Genomic DNA, 26,557 nt, shown 5'->3' on the forward strand with positions numbered 1-26,557 from the left:
GGCAAAAATGTCACATGCAATTGAAACATTACTCCAGAAGTCAGAAGCACTCTCTTCAAACATAGGTCAACAGTTCATCTCTTTTCTTCTTTGGAGTGCAAACTGGTTCTTGATCGACCTTGATCACTGCCAGTAAGCCCCAAAGCCATCTTGGCAAAACTGCTCCATCAAATTACTTTGACAGATGTACAAAAGACACACTACAAAATATTGATGAGGGTCAACCAGAAACACTGCAGAGGGCAAGACTCTTGAAAGGTAAATAGCGCTTGCTGGCAAGATGGAAATAAAAAATTTGACATTGCACTTCTAAAACTAGATTCCACACTAACTTGTACTGCACTGATTGAGGGAACATTTTTCACCTTTACACATTGTGGGAAAACCATTGAAGCACACAATCCTCATAAAAATGAGTTCAATTTGTTATCCAAAGTGCAGGACAAAAGACAAAAGTTTTTTTCTCTGTGTTGTTTTATTTCTGTTTTTTTTTTGACAGACGAGCCGATATTGAGAAGCCACCTTCATCACAATATCATTATCATCCAACACAGGTCTGGCTAAATCTCTCGCATTCTGTGTTTACATAATGGATACACACTCAGCATTTTAAAAAAATCAGGTTTATGGTGAATGGGGATCGGACCAAACATTTTGAAAAAATAAAATTAGTATGTCCGAAAAATTAATATGTACAGAAATAGGGATTAGATTTATTGCAAAATAATTTACACTGCTCTATACAATCTCTACAATCAATTTAAAAAATAATAAGATCAAAGTCTGTAAACATGTATCAATGTCCTTTTGAATGATTTTTTTTGTCTTATTAGCACATTATTATATCAGTCATGGCATATATTATGTTGTGACAATGTGAAACAAAGATGAATTTAGATCAGCAGCTAGAGCAGATAGTACAGAAACGTATATAAAGTAAGACAGCAATCAATGGATCAACAGATAATGCAAGTATTGTATGGCAGGGGAGTTTTTTCTCTTTTTTTTTAAATCCCTACAAATTTTCCAAATTGCCTTCAGGAATGGTATTGTTTTGATAGATTTTCATAAAACATTGTCTTTCCAAAGATTTAATTTAGAATCTCGTGGATTTAAAAAGTGCAATGATGGCAAAATGTTGATAAAAATGCCAAAATGGGTAAATATTGCTGTCCAATACTTTCTAATTAATTGTTGCCCTCACGAATAATTACTGGAAAACTGATTGCATTGTCTCACATACTCTAGGCTACACAGAATATCATTGAAATCGTTGATAAAGCACTTACATTATAGATGTAGTATACCATGCACAGCAGTGTCAAGTGCCCTCCTCTGCACACTGAAAAATAGATCTGTTGGCAGTGACATCACATATTGTGTGATTCTGGCAGGAAGATCCCAGCTCAAACCAGACAGGAAGCCATATTTGTGAGGTCTAGGGCCTCCTCCATCAATGAGATTAGCTGCTTTGGTCCTCCAACTTGAACAAATCTTCTTGGCTGCCGGTCTTACATTTTATTTTCAAGAAGAAAATAAGATTGTGAATACAAAGCAAGCATACTGTACTCTACATACATGTACATGTATATACTGTAGGGCAGGTCCAAGCTATCTGACATGACATAACATTAGGGACAGTGATTTTCATTTTTTTTCTGGAAACCTGTAACTCTTTTAAACTTGATCTATAATGAAAATCCCATTTTGTCACAGAAAATATAAAATGCAAATACATGAATTTTGTTTCCAAATGTAAATTCAATGAATTTTTACATGAAAAATAAAGAACCAAAACAGATTAGTGTTTTGAATTACTGATAAACAGAATATCACTGTGCCTAGAACAATATGACATAAAAAAAACAAATCAAAGAGGCATCACAAAGATTAAGTGTGAGTAAAATTGCTCACAAACTTCCACTTGTGTGTAGAAAATAACAGATCACTATATTGGTTGGATCAGAATCTGACGATGTGCTCTACTGCATACATGAATCAATCAATGAGACTGCAAATTATCATGTGCATATTATTACTTAAAGGTGCAAGCATGGCATTTAGTCAGTCTTAACTATTTGTGACACACTTCCCAGAATTGTTTTGCTAGTTTCATAACCTTTTCATTTATCTAAAATGATTTGATATTTATAAAAGCATATCAGAATCTTGTATGTTTTTACGAGATATGAAATATTATGAATTTGAACATAAAATTTGAACTTTTCAAACACTACATACTACAAAAAAAACCCCACAAGACTGGAACCATAAATGTATATCAGTGGGACCATGCAAACTTTGATAGAAACAGATGGGATTCTTGACTGCACAACGTCAAAATTTATGCCTTCGCTATTGCCAGGTCTAGAATATATTACACACCCAACGTCTAATATCTTGATTTAATTATCTCTGTGACCTTTAACTCCTGACCTTGTGACCCCAAAATCTGATGAAGATCCTCCTCTCACATATGCATACATGAGCTAAAATTGAAGTTTTCTCCAATAGCTCTTCAGAATGCCAGAACAAGATATTTAAATGTATAAAATGATCTATGTACTCTGTCCTCAAGACCCATATACTAGTCATCGCGAGAACAATATATACGTTTTTAGTGTTGTGGGTCGTGGATTCGAATCCCAGCCATAGCGTAATTTCCTTCAGCAAGAAACTGATCCACAATTTGCTGCACTCAACCCAGGTGAGGTAAATGGGTACTGGTAGGAAGTAATTCCTTAAAAAGCTGTGTGCGCTATGAACGCCTAGCTTAGCCGGGTAATATAGTAGCGCCTTGAGCACCTAACAAGGTGGATATGTGTGCAATATAAATACCCTATATTATTTTAATGACCTATATGACCTACTTTATACTCATGACCCTAATAACTATTCAGATCAATGTCACTACCATATGCATACATGTACACGAGTTTAATTTGAAACTTAACCCATTAGGTGCTTCAGGTATCGCAATATAAAGATATTTTTAGGTCTATCGTGACCTCTGTGAACTTTGACCTCTAGACCCTAAAAATCTTGTCAGATCATCGCCCTTCCAATATCCAATTAAAGTATAAGGTGAGCCAAGTTATCAGTTGACCTCTCACACATATTTTCAATTATGTCAAGAACAATATATTGTTGAATGTGTGTCATAACTTTTGTGACCTGTGACATTAATACCCCATAACCCCCCCCCCCCCCTGAAAAACTACACAAATCATTGCCACTCCTACAATACTTGGGGCAAGTTTAAAAGTGGTCTGTCACGCATAAAAACAGGACAGGCAGACAACACAAACCCATATTGCCCCCAGAAGCCATCTCCAATAGGTGGAGGCATACATATCATCCCCTAACAAGAATCTCCAATATATTGTTATATATATGAAATCACAACTGTCAAGAATATTCAAGCATTAATTCCCCTAAAAAAATTGTTTTTCAGGCGCTGTACAGCTATTGACTTCATGAATATAAATCTATCTAACCCATGGCTCAATATTACCAATAGAGGTTTGCTGACCTAAACACAGCTTGATGCACCAAACGACTGTATACTACTTACAAGCTTTGGAATAATGGCATCAGGTGTCTTGCATATGCATGGTTCAAAAATTTGCTCTTTGATTGCAGTTTACCTTTTTTTATTCAATGTTAAATCTGATATTCTGCCCATAACATGCAGTGTCCTGCAAGGAAGTATACTCTGACCTATGGCATTTTTATATACATGTAATGGCATTATTGATTCCCCTAAAATATCAAATTTTAATTGTGTATGCAGATGATACTGATAATATTTTGTCACATAAAAATGGAGAGGAATTGACTAATTAGCTCAAAATCAACTTTGTTTGTTGCAAATAGGTTCAAGATTGACAATGCCATTACATTATAATTTGTGCATATGAAACACCCCTTATCTCTTACTACAGGGTTCCCAGCTTTTCAAGAAAACAAAATGATTTTACCCTGATGAAGTTTGAAAATTCCCTGATAATTATCTAAACCCATTCCTAGTTTCACATGTTTTTTAAGTTGTTGGAGTGAATTAAATGTAATTTCAGCATAAATACTATACTGCTGTCAAAGATGCTACACTAAAAATATACCATAAACCAGTCATTCAAATGTTGTTTTGATATGCAACAAAATAAAACTGAGTCTGACTCAATATTGTGCATTTGATGTTTGGGCCGATCAAAATTCTGACTTTTCCCTTATTTTGAGGCATTTTCCCGATTTGAGGTATTTTGTAAATCAAATTCCCTGGTTTTTCCCCGAATGGAAAAAAGTAAAATAATTTTCCCTGATGGGCTTGGAACTCTGAATCATCAATTAAAATAAAGGTATTATGACTATTGGCAAGAAGCAGAACTTGATTTGGAGTTGTATTAGAAAATAAATCATGTTTATGAGTTTTGAGCAATGTTGGGTCTGACATATGTTACAAAATGTCCAAAAACTTTGGACCTGCATACCTGTTCTGTGCGAATTTGGTCTAAAAAGGTGCACTGACAAAGTATTAAAGGCAATGTCACTGCAAAGTCTTTTTTTGCAATTTGGATGTATTGCACTGAGACACCAAATCCCCACTTCATCCCCATCTCCCCCCTCCCTGACTAGTTCTACGACAAGTAGATCCAGGGTAAAAAACCAGAGATAAAACTCAATAGGGAAAAACTCTGGAAAACCTTTGGATCCACTTTTGCAGAATAGTCAGCCCAACCCTATCCACCCCCCCCCCCCCCCCCCCCCCGGACCAGTTCTACGACAAGACAAGTAGATCCAGGGTGAAAACTAGAGATCAAACCGATTGGGGAAAAACTGGAAAAATTTGGATCCACTTTATATGCAGAATATTAAGCTTAATATAAACACAAATACAAACTTCATTAAGATAAAGTTGTAAACTATTAACTCCACAAATTCTAAAATTATCCTTTAACTATCAGCAAAAAAAATAATAGCTTGGACCTGCTCCTTCAAGCTACACAAAGTCATCATAAATACATCTCAAAATATCAAAATGGGTTCACAAGTACCGAAATGAATGCATACATGTATATGCAAGTCACATATTTGATACTAAAAATGTTTTCAATAATTGAAATGAAATCTGAACTGATATTTAGTTCATTCAGTCTGAAGACCCCCCCCAAAAAAAAAAAAATAGGTATAGGGTTAACCATATTCTAGATATTCATGGAGTAATGTTCCACATAGCAGAACAAATAAAAGCAAACATTATCTACTCCCTATTGGTAAAGACTTGATCTGAAAAATAGGGCTAACACCAGACATAGAGTGTAGATAATTACTGGTGTCAAGAGCAAATTATATACTGTATACTAGAAGCATTATTAACACAAGATGGGGGTGTATATGAAGAGTGTGGTGTAAAATCCATTCTCACAGTGACCATACTTTAGTAAAGGCCAATATCTGTTCACACCAGACATTCCGTGCAGATGAAGACTTGAAGATTGGTGTCATGTCCTCATCTCTGCTTGACTATCTGTCTCATTGATGCTTGGAAGATGGTTAACACCAGATAGGGGGTGGATCATGTTGTACACTGAGAAATAGACTGTAGGTGTAAAGTGAAAGAAAAAAAATATCATTTCAACAACATTTTCTTTCTTTAAAAGCATTCATCATACTCTGGAACTAGTATTAAAAAATTAAAAGTTTGCATTGGAACAAATGTACTAATGGTAGATGCCTATCATTCTTCATAGTTTAGTGTACTTAGTCTTTTACACATGAAGCCTTGATATGTGTCAGCTAACTCTCTTTAGACATATGTCATCTATTGTGCTTCCACATCAGTTTGGAAGTAGATATGGTTTTTGTTATCCATTGTATGAGTGGGTAGCAGTGAGGTGATTTGTGTCTTTTCCCACAAATGAGCCTTATTCTTTATTGCACACAAAGAAAGTTAGTTATGTCCATCTTAAATGCAACAAATAATAGTATCAAAAATTTTATGGATATGTTGTGTGATATCACATTTCAGCTTTGTTTTTATTGAATACACATTGGACAAAAAAGAGGGTTATAAAAATATATGTATCTGAAACATTACAAACAATACACAGTGGAATGGAAATAACAAAAATTTGACAGGAGTCAAACTGACCCCCTCCCCTCGACATATTTCATGACTCCGCAGCCACGCAAATTTTTTTATTGCTCGCTGACTTTTTTACTTTCAAAGTTTTGTGCATATTTTGAGACCAACAGTGCAACACCCGGGTAAGGGGTTCTGAAATAATGGTGCATGTCAGACCAAATATTGCTCAAAAACATGATTTCATGATGCAAATAGTGTTTTCAACAAAAAAAATCATAAATGTATGATTGTTCTTATTTTGCAAGTTTAAATGGATTAATTTTGTACTATTTATGATCGCAAAAGTGTCCCAACAAAGTTAAGCGATAAAATGGTAAAAACACAAAGGTTCAAAAGACAAAGAAATATAGAAGATTTTAAAATCAATAAAATACATAGGACATCAATCATGTTTTTCCAATTTCTTGGTAGATATCAGTTATTGGAAAAATTAGAAAATTTCACCCAAACTTAGCACTCTACTTGTTTTGTAAGGTAAACTAAAGGCAAAAACATTAAAAAATTATTTTTAGAGCAAATTTTAAACACTTATTTGCATAATAGATCAAATAGAAAGTATAAACAATTTATCTTTTGAGAATTTTACTACACAGTCTTGAAGTTTAGATCCGGCTCTACACGCATTCAAATTTTCTGGCAATTATGCAATTAGTGGCCGAAACCTGAAGGGGTGAGTCTATCTGTTGTCTAAAATAGCTCAGTTAAACCAGGGTTAATTTCCTTTAAAAATAAAAAAATATGGGACCTCAGCTTTAATATTTCCTAACGATGATAACCTAGAAATCACTTTGTGGAGAAAATTCTAGCATATTTTAAAAACAGAAATAGAATAATTGTAACCAAAAGAGTTAAGATTAATGCAGGGTAATCAAGTCTACTGGCTGTATAGCAGGAAGCATGCTCTTGACTTACGTTCAACCAGTGCTTTCACAGCCTTCACCGTCTCCTTAGCCTCCGGGGAAGAGTTGTTTCTGAATCCATCTGTCCCTCTCCTAGCACTCTCTCTTGTTATTATAGCTAAAGTATTGTTGAAATGATCAATGATAATATGCCAAGTGATATATTAAATGCTTTGGGTTTTTTTTTTGTTACTAATTAACCATAACAACAAGAATGGCACTAATGCCTTTTTAGAACTGATGCCATCGAAATTTAACTTGTGGAATTGATGCATAATCAACTGAATGACTGGATATTTCCAAAGCATACACACATTCTGAGTATTTGTCAAAATGAGAAAATGGGCCCTGTCTTACAAGGAGTTGCGATTGATGCCATCAACCAAAACTATGGAAAGCCAACAATGTCAACAACAAAAGTTGGTTCGGGCTGAAAATATTTTACATATGAATAAAATAGAGTAAAATTCACAGAGCAAAATGCTGAAAATTTGATCAAAATCGGTTAACAAATAACAAAGATATTGAATTTTAAAGTTTATGAATATTTTGTGAAAACAGTTATATGCACATCATGAATATTCATGAGGTAGACTGATAATGTCACATCCCCACTTTTCTTTTTCTTATTATATGAAATTATAAATTTTTCATTTTTTTCATACATGCGTAAATGATGTGTCTCCATTATGATGACATACGTTGCGGCAATAAATAACTAACGCACCTTATCAGTTTTCAATCCAATTGTTTTAGTTCTTGGTAAAAAAAATTTGAATAAACCTAATTTCATATAATAAAATACAAGTGGGATATAACATCATCAGCCCACTTAATGAATATTCAGGACATGCCTAGAACTGTTCCACCGCAATAATGCAAATCTTTAAAATTCAATAACTTCATTATTTGTTATCCGATTTTGATCAAATTTTCAGCATTTTGCTCTATGAATTTCAATTTATTTATTGAGATAGAAATATCTCCAGCCTGGACCATCCCTTTAAAGAAAATAGAACTACATGTGGTCATTTTCAAACAAAAATGGACATGGGGGTGAAAATTAAAACTTGCTAGAAATCATTAGGCTTCAATGTTTTTTTAAACTAGACATCTTAAATTATATTTTTCCATTTCATTTACATAAAATTATTAACTATGTCTTGAGATACAGTAAATTTTATGCAAGGGAAATTAAATGTTGCAAAATGTTGATTTTTGCATTAAAATTCACATATTGCCTATCACAATATAAAATTTGTATTAGAAGCACATTTGTTGGCAAGATACAAGCTGTGTATTGTATCTAACTCCTAAAAAGCAAAAAAAAATTCTGTGAAGTGTTTTTCTGAAAAAAATTGGGTTTCGAAGTTTTCAAAACTGGTTGTCGTGTCACTCACGTTTTAAATGCAAAAAGTTTTCTCTAGCTGTGTATTCTGAAAATTATTTTATTCCAGTACTGGAGCAAATACAGTTTATCTGTACCTTATTGTATATAAAGTAACTTGGTCCAATGTGTTAAGGTAAAGCTAAAATTAACTGTCAAAGTTGTGTCGTGTCACTCACAATGTCGTGTCACTCACGAAATGTCGTGTCACTCACGGTATTATATTGTGTATAAAAAAGGACATCCAGTAATTTTTGAAGCGTTTTACCAGGGATACAGTCAAAATGTTGTTCCTGACATCATTTAGGCCTATTTTAGGCTAATAATTTCCTCCATCTTCCTAATTTTACTCCTTTTTATGGAAATATTGAATTTGACATTGAGTTCATCTATTTTCTCTCCTCTCCGTGGTTGCCTTGGTTTAAAAAATCCTGACAATTTTCCATTGGTGTGAAGACTCGGATCCTAATTCATATTTTGGTGAATGCATGTGATTAAGAATATAACAACATAATCAATCAACACAAAATTATGAATGTATCAAGAGAAAAACCACTATACTTAAGCAATGGACATATTTACAATGCATAAAGGATTGGTGATGGTGATGGTTCAAGTCATACCTAGGTATTACTCGAACATTCTCTGTCTCCATTTACAGAAATAAGCAGAAAGTTCACCTTTCTTTTGAGTAATGTTATTTCTTTGTTATACTCGGCTAGAAAACTCACGGATCCTTTTTTGAAATTTGCAGAAATTTTAGTGGTAAAGTAGTGTACATGTACATGAGATATAAGAGCTCACCATGAACACCAAACATTTTTCAAATTTGGAAAAGAAAATATTTTTCTTTTCCTTCTGATTGATTAAATCAACCTTTTCATTTGCCATAAAGCTTGTATTCCAGGACATGAAATAAACAAATTTGCAAGAAAACAAACATTTCAGGTGAGAATGTACTGAGATTTGATAGAACATTTTCGATATTGCTTGAAGCAGCTACATGCCAAGTTCAAAATCATTATTTGTTCGGCCACCATTCATAACGCTAGTGATTAACTACATGTAGGGTCTGAACAGCAAACTACCGTAAGTGGGCCGATGTGTGTTCAGAGCAGATATGCATTTACACATATTCATTACAACAAAATGATGCATGTTCATGGAGGTCCTAACAAGTCCCAACCGAGACCGCATTTTGATTTGAGCAACTTTGGATGGGTTGCCATGTACTTTTTTTTTGGGGGGGGTACACTGATAAGAACAGAGCTGGACCTCGAGGGAAAAAAGCTATTGAGGTGTAAAGGGAGCCTGGTTGGGATGTTGAGTTGGATTTTAGTGTGACATCCAAGGGCTTAGAAAAGGAAAGGCTAATGACTTGTAGTTGCTATAGTAGCAGACTGCAAGAATCAGGTACTGACTGCGTCTTTCACCTTGTGGCTTTCCCTGGATTCCCGTGGTATGGTATATGATCAAATAATTAGCAATGAAAAGGCGCTTACAAATTCGAGCAAAAAGCATAGCTCTGAATTTTGGTACAGTGCCTTCATGTAATGCCTTGGGAGGGTCCACATACAAGCAGTGTTCAGGAGAAAACCTATGTTTGTTGAGTTGAATTTCCAATTTTCTCAAGGCGATTTGCTGATAGTCCATCTGAAGTGTGCAGCAACGTGATTGTGGTTTGGTACCAAAAAAGACATTTAAACTGCCATGTCCTATTTGGACAATGCCTATAAAAATATTAAAGGAGGATAATATTGAAATCCAATATTTCAAGAAAAGGGAGTCATACACGACATCATTGGCTACCAGACCATGCCAGATGATGTGAGTGATTATTGAGAATACCTTTCTTACAAGGAAAAATTATTCCATCCGTTGTGGATGCTGAATTGTATGAACCTGTAAACTTTCATATTCAGATAGGGAGAAAGAGTTAAAGTTTTGAATGATATCAGGCCACAAAAAGAATGTTTGAGTTGATGTCAATGCCAAGACCTCATAACACCTCCTTCAAGTGCCCCCTCCTCCTCCTAAAGAGGAGAGTGGTAGAAGCCCTAGTGTGACAATTTGGTATGGTATAGGGAATGTGAGTTGATGGGCAAATATGACCATAAACCAATAATAAAACATCAGGATGACATATTATGAACTTAAAAGAAAGCATTTATTATGTAATTATGCTTGTTTTTTGGTTAATGGTATTTTACTCTTCTACATCATGCAAAAAATACTTCAATGTTGAGATAAATGTTGTATTTTTGCACTTGTCGTGTCACTCACGTTTTGGATGTCGTGTCACTCACGGTATATAGGAGGGTACCATTTTCCATAGAGAAGGTTTGATTGATTTTGACTATATGTGTTAGATAGGTACACTATATATGTCCATTTACTGGTACTCACAGTACTCCATGACAACTACTTGGGCACGAATCCAACCATATGTGTTAGTGGTCAGAAACCCATGTCCAAAATTTGTCGTGTCACTCACGCACCGTTTTTTAATCATATCTACTAAACAAATTGTTGAATTCAAATCAAACTCGTAGTGGCCCATGCCAGTCCTACATTGTATATAATATAGTAGTCATGATTGATTCATAACCTTTAAGTTTGAAGATATGAGCCCTTAAACCTCTCCGATTGTCGTGTCACTCACGTTTGAAAATGACCATGTATAAGAATAAAGATATTTATTCTACTATTATAGGTATCCATTTAGATGACAAAATGTCTTGCACAAAACATGTACATAGCTTATGTACAATGTATAACAGTGTCAAAAAGTAATGGTATTTTATATAAACTTAAGTTTCTTCCCCCCAAAGTCCTACGATTGTTATACCATTCCCATATCATCACATACATAACTATTGTGTCAGCCTTTGGGGCTTCAATAGCAACTAAAAATATTGCAAGGATTCTTAAAGGACAAGTCCACCCCAACAAAAAGTTGGTTTGAATAAAAAGAGAAAAATCCAACAAGCATAACTGGAAATTTCATCAAAATCGGATGTAGAATAAGAAAGTTTTGGCATTTTGAAGTTTTGCTTAAATTCACAAAGCAGTTATACATGTATGCACATCCTGGTCGGTAGAGGAGAGTGATGACATCATCCACTCACTATTTTTTTTTGTGAGAAGTATGAAATATTCTAATTTTCTCCTCATTGTCAAGTGAAACAATGATTATTTTCTCCATGAACATGTGGAATTCACATTGTTAAATACTATATGGTTCAGTCAAGTTGGTCCTTATGGTCAAATCTGTTAAGAATTAAATATTGTATTATTCAAACAATAACAAACCAAAGAAAAAATGAGTGAGGTATATCACTGACTGTCTCATTTGCATGTCACTAAGTTGTGCATATCACTGTTTGTGAAAAATAGGCGAAACTATAAAAAAGCATAAATTTCTTATTTTACATCCGATTTTGATGAAATATTCAGCTCTATGCGAGTTTGATTTTTGATGATTTTATGATTATTCTAAAATGAATTATAGCATTTATACTAAAAATAACCATAATATTCACCCTTGTTTTCATCATATTTCAATTACACAATCTTCCATTTTTTTTTAATTAAGGCTCAATTCTATGTAATAATCTCCCAATATTTTAACCAGTTTAACAAATAAAAAATAATGAAATTTTCAAACCTGTGATGTTAATGGCGATGCAGGTATAGGTATTCACAAAAGCACTTGGCACGAACACCTCATGGTTGTTGCATAATGTTAGTACCAGCAAGTGCACTGCACCCCAACAATATATTCATAAATGCACATTATTTGTATAACACTGCACAACAAGTTGCCTATATGGGGAATTCATTAGATTTTGGCGCAATATACTCTAATATCGCACAGACAAATTAATCACGTATGCTAATATACCCTATGATGTGAATGATAATCATTAACACTGCTCAACTTACCACTTGTTCTGGCAGTATATTTCTGGGCATTTTCTTGACCTTTGACCCGAGACTGTCAAGTTCATCCTCCATCATGACGATGACATCTTTATAATCTAGCTCAATATTCCATCCTTCCTGTTGAGTCACTTCTGCCAGATGAATGAGTTTGCCCTTGTGGATAGCACTCTGTGCTTGCTGCAGACAAAAAACATAAATTTTAGATAGAATTTAATTCTCGTTTATCATTTTTTTTCACATAAAATGAAAGAAATTGAAATTAAATCCATGTCAAATGCACCTACATGTAAGATCTTGTTTTGCCTTTTAGCGAAATTATACATAAACAAGGCATACATGTACTATTCAGGCCTGGGAGTAAAACTCAATCAATGCATTCAATCATCAGCAGACAAATACTACTTTTTGCACTATCAGATTTTTGCCACATGTTGATTACTGATTCCAGACATTCGATTATCCAAAGTACATTTATGGCTATATTAACAATCTTTTACATCTAAAGGGAAATCCAACTCAAATAAAACATGTTTTTAGAGAAAGAAAAATCAGACAAGTTGCTAGGTGAAAGTTTGAGCAATATTGGCCAAACAAAAAAATTTATGACTTTTCAAAAGTTGTGAAATTCTATAAAAAATTGTAAAATTAGTAATTTCCATATCCATGGAGACTTCAAATCGGCCGCATATGAGATGTCATAATGATGTAAGGCAAGGACTACGATTCCATGTAATCCAATTCATGAAATGGCTAAAACATCTTTTTTTTAAGTTTTACTTAAACTTGTATTTTTCTTTTATGAGGACATAAAACAATATACTTTCTGGGTTGTATTTAGATTATTACCCCGGAGGAATGGGTTCTTAGGAGAAAACCGCAAATCCCTGATAATTAACTACATGGCCTATGAGGAAAGTTGTCCTTGCCCCTTGTCAAAATTTATTTCCAGAGTTGCGAATTTGAAATCTACAGTCTTTATAGGGATCTCAACTTTATAGCAGCAATAACTTTCTTTCGAACTTCACCATTACGTTTTATTTAATATTCTCCATTCAATCACAATATTTTATGACCACAGCTTGATTCCCCTTTAATAACAAAGTGCAAGATAACAAATAAAATTTATGCTCAAGTTTGATGAATACCAAACATTGTAACTCTTTCATAGCAATGACCACCATTCCGCCAAGCTGGCGACCGTGCATCATTAAGCAGTGTTGGCGTGCATGTCACAGGTGCTTATCCAGACACTCAACAAAGTCAGTTCGCTCATTATTTTGCCTTTTAGACTTATTTCTTTTGTTGATGGAATAAACCCATTGGTTTGATGAATACGAAATATTGTAACTCTTTCATAGCAATGACCACCATTCCGCCAAGCTGGCGACCGTGCATCATTAAGCAGTGTTGGCGTGCATGTCACAGGTGCTTATACGGATACTTGACAAAGTCAGTTCGCTCATTATCTTGCCTTTCAGACTTATTTCCTTTGATGATGGAATAAACCCATTGGTTTGATGAATACGAAATATTGTAACCCTTTGATAGCAATGACCACCATTCCGCCAAGCTGGCGACCGTGCATCATTAAGCAGTGTTGGCGTGCATGTCACAGGTGCTTATCCAGACACTTAACAAAGTCAGTTCGCTCATTATTTTACCTTTTAGACTTATTTCTTTTGTTGATGGAATACAAGAAATATTGTAACTCTTTCATAGCAATGACCACCATTCCGCCAAGCTGGCGACCGTGCATCATTAAGCAGTGTTGGCGTGCATGTCACAGGTGCTTATCCGGACACTTAACAAAGTCAGTTCGCTCATTATTTTGCCTTTTAGACTTATTTCTTTTGTTGGTGGAATAAACCCATTGGTTTGATGAATACGAAATATTGTAACTCTTTCATAGCAATGACCACCCTTCCCCCATGCTGGCGACCGTTAAGCAGTGTTGGCGTGCATGTCACAGGTGCTTATGTAGACACTTAACAAAGTCAGTTCGCTCATTATTTTGCCTTTTAGACTTATTTCTTTTGTTGAAGGAATAAACCCATTGTTTTTATTCTTTAATTTTGGAGTTTTAAAGATGAATACTACACATCCAGTTTTCATCAGAAATAAAATGATATAACAAATATTTACCTCTAGAGTCCTGTTTTACAGTTGCTGATCATCTGCCTCTTGAAAATGCTGTGGACTGTGTGCTAGTGATGTACTCCTTCCAAGAGCGCTAAATGAAATGAACGAAATAAGAGGGTATAAACTTCCAAACAAATCTCATATGAATCACACTTTTCATTATGGTACACATGTAGTAAAGATTGTGCATCAAATATTACACTTGGGTCAGTTGACATCAAATCAGCTGTTCTGACCGCAAAGTTGTTAGGACTAACAATGCGCTATTAAAACAGAGGCCCTGTTACAACGGATAATGTGGCAGCGAAGCCTAATGATACTACAATGCATTACTTGCACATTGAGATAAATGTTTTGACTTCACAATCCAAAACATGTGACTGGGCTTACTGTCAGCACTCTGTTTACAGGCTAACAACGTTTCTGTGTGGCCGGCACTGGTTAAGTTACCCAGACCCCTTCGATTTTGATCCAAATTATTCCCAAAAGTTTCTCACAGAGCCTAACGGCTTCGTGCAATGGATTGCACAGAGCCTCAACTCGAGTGAGGATCGATCGCATAATGAACTCATGTGCATGTGTCACTTTTATACCAAGGTCAAATGGTTGCCAAGTTACAGTCTCCCCTAGTAGCAAACTCGAAACTTTTTTATTTAAGCATTTTTAAAAGGCTACTGAAAGAGCAATTAAATACCCATTCACATATTATGGTTTGAGGGTCAAAGGTCATCAAAGAAACCCCTCCCAACATTTTTCAAAACCATTCCGACTATATTAGACGACAAGACAGAGCCACAGCTGGAACAAAGCCATGTATAATTATATTGGAATATATCAAGTTCAATAGTTCAACTCAATTCTTGAATGGATTGGTACCTATGTAGCTTTCTTGTACTGTGCACATCGGATGCGATATTCATATAATTACAATTTTCCTTACCTTGAATTGTTCTGATCGATCTGGTTGCTTTGCGTCCGAGCTTAGCAGGTGAGCTGTGCTGATGATCAGGGGCCCGTTTCATACAGACTAACAACTATCGTAACTTTGCCATTATTGTAACTTCCATGGAAATCTCGATTGTGATTGGCTGTCGAGCCTTCACATCATGGTAGTTGCCATAATGGCAATGTTACTTGTAACTCTTTATGAAACAGGCCCCTGACCTGATGTCTGGAGCTGCTGCCATCAAGTCGTCGGGGTGATGGGCTGATGAAATTGGTACTGGTGGTCGGGGCTTCATAGCAGTTCAATTCTGTGGGCGTCACACTGAATTGAACAAAATACATACATACATGTAGATTAATTACGAAATGGCCCAAGTTGATTGCTAACTGCATTTCCATTCTGCTTCAATTTTAGATGATATAAAATAAAGTATGAATTTGTTGCTCAAATTGATTGTTTATTGCGATTCCCTTCTGCTTCAATCTTATAAGAAATAAAGTATGAGTTTGTATCAACGGTGCCCTATAGCTTCGCCATTCTGTGAAAACTATAAATTTACCTGCTGTACTACAGAATGTGACTCCTGATGATGACAAGTACATCTTAAAGGGATGGTCCGCGCTGAAAGTTTGGATAGCTTAATAGATGCCGAAAATTTCATCAAAATCGGATAACAAATAATAAATCTATTGAAGTTTAAAGTTAAGCAATATTTTATGAAAACAGTGATCATGACTTTTCATTAGGTGGGCTGATGATGTCACATCTCTACTTTCCGTTCTCTTATGTTATTATATAAAATCATAATTTTTCCATTATTTCATACTTGTGTAAATAATATGTCTCCCTTATATTGAAATAAGTTGCAGCAGTAAATATCTAATGCACTAAATTTGAATCAATCCAACTTTTTCTAGTTCTTGAAGGAAAAAATTTGAATAAACCTAATTTCATATAATAGAATACCAAAGAACAAGTGGAGAATGTGACATCATCAGCCCACCTAATGAATATTCATGACGACTGTTTTCACAAAATATTGCTAAATTTAAAATTCAATAACTTTGTTATTTGCTATCTGATTTTGATGAAATTTTCGGCATTTCGCTCAGTGAATTCTTCTCTATTTATTAAACTATATAAACTTTCAGCCCGGATCATTCCTTTAATGAATTATTGTGACTACGAATCCAACAGAAGATAGAAAGAGATATATGGAAGTTCTTTGACTAGGCTGACTCAGAGCTGATAATGAATTTATGGCGGCCGAACAATTTCTTTGCTAATCAGATCACATCAAAGCTAGAGAACAGAAAGTATTTTATCATATGCTATTTTTCCATCTTTTTTGCTCACCTTGTTCTGACCTGTTCTAAGCTGAGACAAGCTTGAATTCTTGATTGTCCGTTAGAGTTGGATCGCAGGTGAGCTGAGCTGATCTAACAGAGTTACTGCAGTAGACACGGCTGATGGGGGTATCGTAGAGAGCAAGGTAAAATCTCAAACAAATGCCTGAATTATAAAATCAAAAAGAATTTATGAATCAATAGTGAAAATTAATATGCAATTTATTCTCTATACTGCTCTCCCATCTGTGCCCAAATATGAAGACAGAATGAAACATGAAATTCTGTTCCATAAATCTACGGAAAAATACTAAGATAATCTACTTCAGTTGCAGTAAAAAGAGAATTTCGCCCAAAATCTGTGGAGCCGGCCTGCATGAACAATAAAGCAAAAATTAATTGGAAAATAATAAACCAAATATACAAATGATTTTGAATTTTAATATTCCCATTTCGCTCAACAGAAATGTTGAGCAATTTATCTTTATCTCTACGTGACAACCCCACGTTAACTTCATGAATGGATGTTTGGTTGCGACTCCTTCTCCAAAGATTGGTATTTATAGAGACTGGATGTCATTATTTTGTTGTCTTGTTTTGTGAGGGGTTGCATTTTCGAATAATCATGGTTTACTCACCCTTTTCTGATTTGTTGAAATGAATATGGGCTGGAAATTTCTTGGAAACGTCGATGTTGAGCTGAGCGGGTGAATAAAGGTACCACAGTCAAGCGGTATTAAAGGCGTACATGTTAGAATTCCAGTCTGAATCTGTAGGACTTGATGAAACAAGCAAGAAAAAACAGTATTAATGTCTTAACTAGCTCAGATTAAGGGCAAATACATCCGAATGTATTACTCAATATTGCAAAAATGTGACATCAATCACACTTTTTATATCGACTACAATGCGATCGCTGGCATGCCTTTAAAGAGAGTACAATAGATCAAATCGGTCTTGCCTCGCCTTTGTTGGTGTGACTAACACCCATAAATACTTGTGTGCGTATAGCGATAGAAAGGTGTATATTTCTTAAATTGATATGTGGGCGAAGGGCTTTTTCTACATATTTAAACAACTTTTATGATAATGAAATCTCTTTGAAAAGTTAGAGGGTGCATTGCTCTGCATGCTGCATGCAATTAGGTTCAAGAACATTAAAGCATATTCCCACAATAGCCTGTCGAATTTACCCCCCTTATCTGTAGCTTAACTATTAAAATATTGTGCTTTTTGGAGCTCCCAATGTGACAAAGTGGTGTTTTGCTACAGAGAAAAACGACTTTTATTGTCTTGAAATCACTTGGAGGCAAGAGAGTATGCTTTTCTCTATCAGCTACATATAAAGAAGTGATGGCACAGCAAATCCTACCCCTCAGGGGTCTGCCGAAATCACCCCACCCCTTTTGCGTATTTTGCCCATTTCTTGGAAAATTCGTCATCTTGGAGCCCACTGAGGTAAAAGGCATTTCCTCCTTTGCATTAGACCACTTTTGTTGTTTTGTAACCACTTGGAGATAACACAAGGCAAAAGCAATTTTGTGTCTCGCCCACGTATGAAAATAACCAGAAATATCGTGATTCGCGAGAGCATGCAACAGAATTGTATCGAAACTTCATTGTAATATGACTGGGATGGAATAACACTTGCCTTAAGAGCCTTGCACGTAAATTTTAATGTTGACCTGAAAATGACCTTTGACCTTATCATGTGACCCCCGACTGCAGCATAACATGCAGGTATCCCAAGTCAATCTACCATCCAAGTTTGGTTGAAAAGCACCTTACGGTTGCGGAGTTAGATAAGGTTGACCTGAAAATGACCTTTGACCTTATCGTGTGACCTCGGACTACAGCATAACATGCAGGTCCCCCAAGTCCATCTACCATCCAAGTTTGGTTGAAAAGCACCTTATGGTTGCGGAGTTAGGTAAGGTTGACCTGAAAATGACCTTTGACCTTATCATGTGACCTCCGACTGCAGCATAACATGCAGGTCCCCCAAGTCCATCTACCATCCAAGTTTGGTTGAAAAGCGACTTACGGTTGTGGAGTTAGGTGTCATAAGAGAGTCTTGCATGTAAACTTTAACGTTGACCTGAAAATGACCTTTGACCTTACGATGTGACCTCCGACTGCAGCATATCATGCAGGTCCCCCAAGTCCATCTACCATCCAAGTTTGGTTGAAAAGCGACCTACGGTTGCGGAGTTAGGTGTCATAAGAGAGTCTTTCATGTAAACTTTAACGTTGACCTGAAAATGACCTTTACCTTATGATGTGACCTCCGACTGCAGCATATCATGCAGGGCCCCAAAGTCCATCTACCATCCAAGTTTGGTTGAAAAGCAACCTATGGTTGCGGAGTTAGGTCAACTTAGGTGTCATAAGAGAGTCTTGCATGTAAACTTTAACGTTGACCTGAAAATGACCTTTGACCTTACCATGTGACCTCCAACTGCAGCATAACATGCAGGTCCCCCAAGTCCATCTACCATTCAAGTTTGGTTGAAAAGCGACTTACGGTTGTGGAGTTATGTGTCATTAGATTTGTGACGGACGGACGACGGACGACATTTGGATCCCTTAGTCTCGCCTTCACCTCTGGTGGGCGAGACAAAATTTAGATTTTCCTCTATCTGCTACATACAAAGAAGTCCTGTCACAGCAAACCCTACCTCTCAGGGGTTTGCCGAAGTCATCCACCCCTTTTCCATATTTTGCTTATTTATGGAAAAATCTACCAATTCGGAGCCTTCATTGATGCAAAAATATTTTTCTGATATATAGCAAACCATTTTCATTGTTTCGTAACCACTTAGAGATGAAAAAAAGTAGATTTTCCTTTATCAGCTACACATAAAGAAGTGCAGGCTCAGCAAAGCCTAACCCCTCAGGGGTTCCCGAAGTCTCCCCATACTTTTTGCCTATTTTCCTTCTTTATTAAAACAAAATCGCAGTTTTTGACCCCCCCCCCCCTATTCAGGCAAATGGCATTTCTGCTATAGGGTAAAGTCCCTTATTATTTGAAACCACTTAAAGGTATTGTTTAACTTTGTGAGCAGCCAATTAAAAAAATTATCAAACCAAGATGAAACATGTGTACAAGTGCATGTATTACAACTAATAAACCCTGAAAACAACCATTATTGAGAATAAAAAGCTTAAACTACAAGGTAAGCCCCGATTTTGTAAATAGGCGTCTTATAGACACCTAAATAGTACACATAAGTGTATGAGATGAAATTAAGATGTTTTTTCCGGTCACTTTATATTTCAATTTTTGAAGCACTTAATAATCATTTTCGAATGCAATTTTTTCTGGGCTTCATTTTTAGAACATATTACAGACACATGTGAAAAGTGTGACCTTCTAGCTCAGATTTTTTAAAAGTCAAACCAATGTTAACCAATCACTTTAAAGATGAATGGATTTCGTTTATCAGCGCATCGACCCCTTCCCTCTTCAGGGGCTCCAGATTGACCGATTTTCCCATAAATTGGCAAAATGCAGAAAAGGGGTGAGTGACCCTAAATATCCAGGGGTATTTTGATTCTTGTCATTCCTGGGGGGCATTTTGGCCCCCCCCCAAGATCTCGGCCGCAGATTGTATAAATGTAGAAATAATGATACATTTATGAATTTTGGCTAAATACACAATTTGCATTGGATTTGTACATGAAATCACTTTTTTGAGCAATTTTGGGTCTGACATGCACTTACATAATGTTGCGTAATGTCGTAACCGCGTACTTGGGCATCACAAATTTGTTCTCAAACTTTGCACAAGACTTGAAAGTAAAACGTCAGAGAGCGGCGAGGTCCAAAAATTTTGCGCGGCAGATATATCGCGTAAATTGTTGAGAGGGGGCCATTATAGCCCCCCCGGGAGAATTAGGGTTAAAGGTCAAGTCCATCCCAGAAAACAGTTGGCTGAAATAAATAGAGTAAAATCAAACATGAATAATGCTGAAAATTTCATCAAAATCGGATGTAAAATAAGAAAATTATGATATTTAAAGTTTCGCTTATTTGTCACAAAACAGTTCTATGCTCAACTCATTGAGAGCAAATGGGAGAGTCGATGATGTCACTCACTCACCATTTCTTTTGTTTTTTATTGTTTGAATTATACAATATTTCAATTTTTTATGAATTAGACAATAAAGACCTCCTTGCCTGAACCACAAAATGTTGAAATAATGGAATTCCACATGTTCAGGGAGGAATTAATTTTCATTTCACATGACAATGATGAGAAAATCTAAATATCTCATATTTAACAATACAAAAGAAATAGTGAGTGGGTGATGTCATTGGTCCCCTCATTTGCATACCGAACAGGATGTGCACATAACCGTTTTGTGAAATTACAGTAAGCGAAACTTAAAAATATTATAACTTTCTTATTTTACATCCGATTTTGATGAAATTTTCAGTGATGAAATCGCGCGATTTGCCTGCTGTCGCCAAGCGGAAGACAAAGAAATCAAGATGGCGACGTAAACACGGCCATAAGCTCTTCCCATCTTTTCATAACAAATCTCTCATTTTTTTAATGAATTCTTCTTTAAAAATGAAATCAATATCGCAGAAATGTTGGAAATGAAGTTGGACCCCATGTACATGTTTTAGGGCTAGATCTTTTAGAGGGAAAGTAGAATTCTCGGGGGCGAAAGTTTCTGGTTTTGTACCCGTACGTGGGGGAATATAGGTAGGGGTCCCAGGCGTCAGTGGGGAGTGACCATATGTACAGTATATGACTTTCACTCCCCAGACGCCTCCAGGCTAACCAGACGGTGGACTGTACTGTTTCCAGAAGAAGAAATTCTTTCCCCTATTCGGATTTTCTGGATAGTCTTCTAGTTCTATGGACCTCAAGTCAAAGAAATGTTCTGCATTGGAATGAATTCTGTTGCAATTTGTTCCAAGTGAAAAGTTAAATGACTGGACTATGTCTCGTTTCAGTTCCTCCGCTGTTCGGAGATCGGCAGGTATCACTCAAAAAAAGTACACGCGTACCGGTAGGCGGCTTGTATACAAATAACCCACGGAGCTTCTCGGCACGCTTCGCAGGCCAGAGCTCTCTGGGCACCCCGGTATATAATGCATAGTGGGTATGTGCCGCGGAGGGGACCCCCATTTTTACAGCCAAATTTCCGTTCCAAGGCATAGCATTTTTGTCTTATTGAGAAAAAAAAAAGAAAGCCGCTCCATGGCATAGCATTTTGTTCTTATCGAGAAAAAAGAAGAAAGAAATCCGCTCCAAAGCTTCGCATATTTTTCGTTACGCCGTTCCGGTCGCACTGATCTGCTGCAATTTTGGTGAAAAGCGGCCGCCAAGCGCTGTCCGACCATCGTCTCTGCCCGAGCGCACCCGGCAGAGGCCGCGCTAGCTGCATCATGCACGCATACCTGTTCCATAGGGGTGCATACGCACGTACTCACACGCTGGCGATCTGTTCCAAGGACCTCCGTTTTCACAAAATTGTAGTTTCGAAGCCCGTTCTGAGTAGCCTGGGGCGTTGTGGGGAGTGAAAGTTATATACTGTACGTAGCTCACTCCCCACTAACGCCTGGGATTCCTCCCTATACTTCCCCACATACGGGTACAAAACCAGAAACTTTCGCCCCCGAGAATTCTACTTTCCCTCTAAAAGATCTAGCCCTAAAACATGTACATGGGGTCCAACTTCATTTCCAACATTTCAGCGATATTGATTTCATTTTTAAAGAAGAATTCATTAAAAAAACGAGAGATTTGTTTTGAAAAGATGGAAAGAGCTTACTTCCGTGTTTACGTCGCCATCTTGATTTCTTTGTCTTCCGCTTGGCGACAGCACGCAAATCCCGCGATTTGCGTGCTGTCGCCAAGCGGAAGACAAAGAAATCAAGATGGCGACGTAAACACGGAAGTAAGCTCTTTCCATCTTTTCAAAACAAATCTCTCGTTTTTTTAATGAATTCTTCTTTAAAAATGAAATCAATATCGCTGAAATGTTGGAAATGAAGTTGGACCCCATGTACATGTTTTAGGGCTAGATCTTTTAGAGGGAAAGTAGAATTCTCGGGGGCGAAAGTTTCTGGTTTTGTACCCGTATGTGGGGAAGTACCGTATAGGCCTAGGGAGGAATCCCAGGCGTTAGTGGGGAGTGAGCTACGTACAGTATATAACTTTCACTCCCCACAACGCCCCAGGCACTCATGGTTTCAAATCGTCTCGTGTGTGAAGGATTCATATGCACCTGGTGCACGCGAATCTTTCACACCCTTTTTACTAAAATAACTATGACTTTACATCGTAGCTAAGCATTATATTTATTCTATGACACTTACCGAACCATATGGATCGTTTGTTGAATTCTGTTTGGTGTTGTTTTGAATAAAATAAGAGCATTTTTCGTGATCTTCACGTAGATGCCTCTTGATCAGCGTTGATATCAACTTTTGCCTAAAGAGGGCGCGCGATATTATTTCAAAGTCGGTAGGCACTTAAGAACCAAGTTTGAAAGGATACTCGTAAAATTATGTCACTCTCGCCGATGAATATTCATTAGATCGTGGTCGTGCGTGTTCAATACACACTGAGTGCATGCATGCAGAGAGTTTTTATTGAACACGCACGACCACGATCTAATGATTATTCATCGCGAGAGTGACGTAATTTTACGAGTGTCCTTTCAAACTTGGTTCTTAAGTGCCTACCGTACCTTTGTTTACGGTGTTGCAAGCTAGCTGCATTCTAGGCGATCAGCATTATTTTCTTGCTCGTTCAATCCACTTTCATCATCATCTTGTCAAAAGATGGCGTACTTTACCAATAAGTATATATGGTAGTGGATCGTATTACCGAACACTTTTCATGAATTTGATCATGTCAAACACATTATTCCAATAAAATTCACCAAACTTTCATCATAAATACACAAATACCTACAAAATATAAATATGCAGAAATTTTGCCGAAATTGTTTTTCATTTTTACGACATCAGCTTCCAATCGGACCCCTCTTCGCAAGTGAAATATTTTGGTCACTTGAAAAGGTATCGTATTACCGAACGTGTGTTTTCTATGGGAAAAGTTGGGAAAACAACAAAGTCACTCATGAGCTATTTTGACCATATTTTATTGTTTTGAGGATATAAAGACTTCGAAATTGTGTTTTTGATAATTTTTCATCATTTTTCTATTTAAGTTCCCTTTGGAAGGAAGTTGCAAAGGTTTGAGCGTATTTGATTATTTTCTGACGCATATGACGCGCGCGTTCGGTAATACAAGGCCGGTCGGTAATACAATCACTCACTATACATGAGATGCAACCTGTTGATTTTTGGTACAATTTCCTATTATGCGCTGACGACTTGAATTGAGAATGTTCGATACGAAAAATTGCTTTTCGATTGTTGTTTGCGTACTTTCCACCGCAGTATTAAGGACGGATCGAACGGAGTATCCTGGTTGAGACTTGGAGGTAAGCGATAAAAACACTTTTATAAATAATTTCCAATTCATTAAAAAAAAAAGTTAAATCATAAAAACAAATTTCCATTAGTGGAGAAATACTCAAATGTTTGGCGTTTTTTATTCCCTCACATTCGTGTGATGAATGAAAACGTCAAAGTCCACTATGAAACCACATGCGTTGTGCGAGGTTAGTATTACTAACCTCGCATGTTGTGTGAGTGGACCCAGGCTAGTTCTGAGGACCCTCCTTTTTACAATAAGCCCGCTCCAAGGCCCCCGTTTTTTGTCTCGCCCGCGGCACCCCCCTACCACTTTTTTGGTCGAGTGCCCCCCCCCCCCCCGGGCTGGGCACGCTGGGTTAGTGTAGACAGTACAAAGACAAGTGAATGGCATGAATATTGAATGGAGGCGGAAATAGGGAACCGCAGCGGCGTATTATCATGATTATGACTGAAAAAAAAAACACAAAAGGTAAGCCCACAGCAGTTCGTAGCCAGTACGACACGAACATTGTCTTTGGTTCCCAAATGCCCAATTTAGTCATAATAGTAAGTCAGGTATACTCACCTCTAAATTTCACTTGTAAATTATATTACAAGAAGGAAAACATCTTTCAAAATGAAATTGAAGAGACACATCCGCCGCTTTGCCTTTACCTTGGCGCTGGCTTGAATTTGGCGCGGCTCTTTAAATTTATGGTATCGGCAATGAGTCCAATTTGACTATAATTGCTGCCAATCCGGTCCCTGCCATCCAGTGATGAATTATTTTAAATCCACATGTTATTCAAATCTCCCTCTCTCCCCTTCACTCTCTTTACTTCCCATTTCCCTCTTTTCTCTCGTCCTCCCTTCCCAATCTTTCCCATCTCCTTTTCTCTTTTGTCTTTTCCTTGTCCCTTCCTTTTCGTTCACTCCCAGTCTTTCCATTATATACTTCCCTACATACAGCTTTCTTTCACCTCCTGCGGTGCCTTCCCTTATCTCCTCCTCCCCTTTCCTCCTCCCCCATCCTTCCCTTTAAGGGAAGGATGGGGGAGGAGGAGATAAGGGAACGCACCGCAGGAGGTGAAAGAAACCTTTATTTCATCTCTCACCCTCCTCCTTTTCCGCCCCGCCCCTCCCTTTCTCTCCCTTCCTTTCCTTACACCTCTCTGTATCCATTCAATTCAATTCAATTACCGAAGCCTCATTCTAATTATCTAAAAAAAAACACTGGTCCCCTTTATTCAGCTTCTAAATTATTCAATAACCTACCCGCAACAACCCGGTTAGAAAAAACCGACTACATTTGCACGTCTCATATCACTTTCTTAATTTAATTCTCCACCCCGATCACCTTTGATGATACCGCATTATATACCTTCATTTTTTATGTTTGATTTCGATATAACTTTGTATATTATTTTCGTCTATTTATTTTTCATTTTTGTTTCCTCCAATCTACTTTTGCCCATTGTATTTTACCCATGCTTTGATTTATTTTGTCTTTTCGTTCTCATTTTGTATGCTTGTTTTATGTGGATCATATTTGTTATTATCTTTTTTCCACGGTTTTGCTGAAAAGCAGCCGAGTCTAGCTGAAAGCAAGCTTTTTAACCGTGATTAAATAAATAAAATACAAAATACAAATACAATCTTTTCCTTTTTCTTCTCTCTTTTCCCTTCGTTTGTCACTCTCCTCATCCTTTTCCTCCAGACCCTTTCCTTCCAATTTCGATCTGTCCCTTCCTCCTCCATTTCTTTCCTTTTCTCTCTTTTCCCTCTTATCCCTTCCCTTATTTCATTGAAAAGATATATTTGGGGTTTCAAAATTAAAGCAAATAAAAGCAAATTTATCGGATTTGATCCTAATTATGCTACCTCTAACGTGTATACTGCTTTTGATAATTTTTTTTTAACAATTGCACACATAGATACAAAAATAATGCTTAAAGTATTTCCATTTATTTGAAAGCAGGATTTTTTACTTCAAAGACGATTGAAGAAATTATTTAATTAAGTGCAAAAATGTATAGGTAAACAAACAATGCTATATTTAAAATTCATTTTTTTAGCTCTGTGCATTGACCTTTCATGCATACCACACGTTGCTATGTCTGACAAACCTCAAGTTTTCAAACGCAGCCATTCTTTGTGCATGTTGTCAAGGTTAAGCTTTGTATTCTTTTAAAAGTTACACAAATTATTTCTCTATCATTGTCAGATCAAGAAAATGAAATAACATTTTATAATTATAACGGAAAGGGAAAAGTGAGGACTTGATAGCCCTATCAATCACACAG

At 36.6% G+C, this 26,557-nt stretch overlaps 2 long non-coding RNA genes across 2 annotated transcripts; both read right to left on the reverse strand.

The window, feature by feature from the left end:
* Positions 1-5,069: 5,069 nt before the first annotated feature.
* LOC121410327 lies at positions 5,070-15,585 on the reverse strand. Its single transcript, XR_005969318.1, has 5 exons — positions 15,456-15,585; positions 14,519-14,606; positions 12,377-12,553; positions 7,058-7,162; positions 5,070-5,599 (listed from the first exon to the last, which is right to left on the reverse strand). It is a non-coding gene; the product is annotated as an uncharacterized LOC121410327 (long non-coding RNA).
* A 21-nt stretch (positions 15,586-15,606) lies between these two features.
* On the reverse strand, positions 15,607-24,935 carry LOC121410333. Its single transcript, XR_005969320.1, has 4 exons — positions 24,841-24,935; positions 17,446-17,585; positions 16,818-16,973; positions 15,607-15,782 (listed from the first exon to the last, which is right to left on the reverse strand). It is a non-coding gene; the product is annotated as an uncharacterized LOC121410333 (long non-coding RNA).
* Positions 24,936-26,557: the final 1,622 nt, after the last annotated feature.

This window comes from Lytechinus variegatus, chromosome 1, assembly GCF_018143015.1.
Source record: "Lytechinus variegatus isolate NC3 chromosome 1, Lvar_3.0, whole genome shotgun sequence".
Lineage (NCBI taxonomy): Eukaryota > Metazoa > Echinodermata > Echinoidea > Temnopleuroida > Toxopneustidae > Lytechinus > Lytechinus variegatus.